Source organism: Nannospalax galili, unplaced genomic scaffold (assembly GCF_000622305.1).
Source record: "Nannospalax galili isolate Female #2095 unplaced genomic scaffold, S.galili_v1.0 scaffold341, whole genome shotgun sequence".
NCBI classification, from domain to species: domain Eukaryota; kingdom Metazoa; phylum Chordata; class Mammalia; order Rodentia; family Spalacidae; genus Nannospalax; species Nannospalax galili.
In genome coordinates, this window is record NW_008346082.1 from 1,187,958 (window position 1) to 1,191,382 (window position 3,425).

Here is a 3,425-nt window from a genome sequence, read left to right on the forward strand (position 1 = left end):
CTAGTTACCTATAAATTGTTTTGGATTTCCAACATATGACTCAAGTCCTCTGTGAACTATGGCAGCTTTTCCTCCTTTCTACTCCTTAAACTTAGCTTCCTTTTCATGATTTATTACATTAGCTATTAATAGAATTCACTCAGTGAATGCAAAAATCGATAGCAACATAATTATTTCATCCTATTTCCGGAGTAATTTTTTCAGTATCTCCTTGATTTAGTCGCTCTTTTTTTTAAGCTAGGTCTTATGAAACCTAAGTTGACCTCAAACTTAATATGCAGCTGAGAGATAGTTGTGTGTGTGTGTGTGTGTGTGTGTGTGTGTGTGTGAGTGATTATACCCAGCTGGAATGTCTCCTTTAAATAAGTAATTCATACAGGATTGGCTCCAGCTCTGGTCCCCACAGATACCAAAATCTGGTGATATTCAAATACCTGATATATGATGGCTTAGTATTTTCACATAACCTACACACATCCTCCTATAGGCTCTAAATTGTCTCTGTATTACTTATAATACCTGATACAATGCCAGTGTTATCTAAATAGCATTTATAGTCATTCTGTTATATTTTGGGAAGAATAATGACAAGAAATATAGCCTAGAAATAATCAGTACATATTTTTTTTTACAAACATCACCTGTATTCCAGCAAAATATCTTTAAAAATAAATCCCTTCAAAAGGGGAGACAAACTACATAAGACACAATACTTTTAAAATATGTATTGAAATTACAAATCAAACTTTTCCATAGGATTTCAAAGTACAAAACACAACATGAAAAGGTGTTCAAACAGCTCTTTATACATCACAGTGTTAGTGCACAGAGTGTACTGATGTTTCAAAAACACAAAAGCAGTTTGTTTTTTTGTTTTTGTTTTTGTTTTACCACCACTTGTTAAATACAGAAATGTATATATGTGCATGACTGGGCATGCAATTTTTTATACAAGATTAAAATATACCCAGGGCAATGTGAGCAAAAACAAAAGTCAAGTCAGGTACATGGCACATAGATACCCCAAACCGAAGGGCCCTAGGATCATGGAAGACAGGATTACACAAGTCAGGAGGGCTGGAGACTATGGGGTGTAAATACGAAGAGGGCATGCTCCTAGTCAGGGCGTATCAACAAGCATGTTTGAATGCCGGCCCCTTCTCCAGGCTGAGCTTTTGGCAACTGCCAGTCATAATCTCTTTTTTGTGTTTATTTTCATAAGGGCTTGGGTTAGTTGTAAGGAAGAAACAAGCTTTGGTATTTTTTAAGGAGACCTTCATGAAGCTGCATACATGCAGAAAGTTTCCCCTTGATGACTTCGGTGTGATTTACATATATATATATTCACAAGTACATTTATTAATAAATGGGAATCTGGGAAATATACAAAAAATTGCCCACCTTAGTTCTTTCTAGTCCCCTCATTTTCAAAGACAACCAAGGGAAAATTTTCGCTTCTAATTCATGAAATAACTTTACCTCTTATAACATCAGTAAAAAATATAAATTCATCTTGAAGTCATTTTTTCATGCCTGACTATCTTTTTACCCATAATTCTAAACAGGAATTGGTTTGGATCTTTCATCTGTTTTATGAAATAATATACTATAAAGATAATTTATTCTCAAGAGAGATGCCAGTGGTGGGGGTGGCGAGTGTTGGTTCTGAGGACTAAGCTACTCTTGAGTGGTAAGGAGGAAGAGCTGACACGGGCCATAATTCATGGAGTCCAAGGCTTTGCCTCTGCAAGATGCTGTTGCCCTCTCCTCCATGAATATCTTCAAGTGACTCTGAAGGCATCATCTGAGGTAAGGATGTGAGACCTGCCAGCTGGGCCACAGGGTGCAGGGCTGAGCTGGGCCAGAGATCAAGCACACCCAATAAAACCCAGTGGCATGGTCAGATGCCCGAGGGCTTCAGACAGCCTATGGGCCAGCAGGTCCTCAGTGGGAACCCTGCTGGGGAGCCCTGTGACAGTATGGCCTGTCATTAAGAGCCTTCTCGCCAGGCCCAGGACTTCAAGGAATGAAAATGCTGCAGCCATCAGGGAAGACTGTCTCAAAGAAGGCCATTTGCCATTCTGGCAAACCACATTGAGCCACAGGAATGAGAAACCCCACCATGTGCTCTTGGGGACTGACAGCAAAGACCAAAGTCCCCATCTAGGGCTATCTTCCCTGTTCCATGTACATTTCACATCACACATGGTTCAAGTCGAATCCCCATAACAAATGGGAGTGGTAGTCTCTACTAAAAGAGGCCCCACGAAAGACAAATGCAAGTTTATATATCTCAGTATGCGCTTGCTGGTGTTTTTACAGGGAATGGACAAGTTATATTTATTACTAAATCCAACTGAGCAAGTGGAGGTGTGATTGATACAAAATCTCAGAGTAGGCAGGAGTCTTTTGACCACCCCTTGGCTGATCCGAGCATCCCTATGATCCCTGCCTGGATCAAGCCACACACTTGGGAAGCCTGCTGCAGGTAGAGGCATGTGTGGGTGGAGTTAGAGAGGTGCAGAACTGTGATCATGCTGGGACCTTTCCCAGATACAAGGTCACTCTATCGCTCTAAGGATCAGGGAGCCTGAGCTACAGTCTAGGGACACAGTCTTCCCAAAGGCTGTCACTACTACCATGAGGACAAGTGCCACTGAACAGACTGGTGAGATATGTAAGCAGCTCTGCAAAGCAGGAAGGACCTCTGACTCATGAAGGTCTGTCCCACGTCACTGGAAAAGGCCTGGGTCTGCTGCCATGTCTGACAGGCATTCAAAGGGTGGTGGCCACATGTTCTACCTACAAATTGCAGGCTAAGATCTCAAGCCCAAGCCTCAATGGAGCTGTTACTCCTTTCCAGAAAAGCCAGATTACCCCTCTCAATGTCTCCAATCCCACAGACTCACGGCCCAAGCTTTACCCAGAAAGATGGTCTTCTATACTAAGAATTTTTAAATCATAAGCACAGGGAGAACTTTTGAACATGATTTTGACACTGACTAATTTAAATGACTTTAGTATCATAAAGAATCAATACCAGAGAACTAGAAAACAGTGATTCTATTTTGTCTCAGCTATACATTATCAAAATAAAGAATATGAAGTCATTTCTGGACAGGGAACATCTGCTAGGGCTAGACACTGGTCCACAGATGTGGAGTCATACACACAATAGCCACCAAAGATATGTTTTCAATAAATAAATTAGAGCTAAAAGAAGTCTGTTTGATTTCTTTGTGGGAAGGCTTAGTATACCTTAACAAATTTTTCTGTAAGACCTTTCTTTACCTTTGTATCCTGTTCTGGCAAGCACATTTGTTTTGAAAGTCAATTCTCCACTTTTCAGAGTCAGTTGATGGGAGTACACATGTGTCTTAGTACCTGTGCATTCTGCTGCCATAGAAACAGTCACACACAGCCTA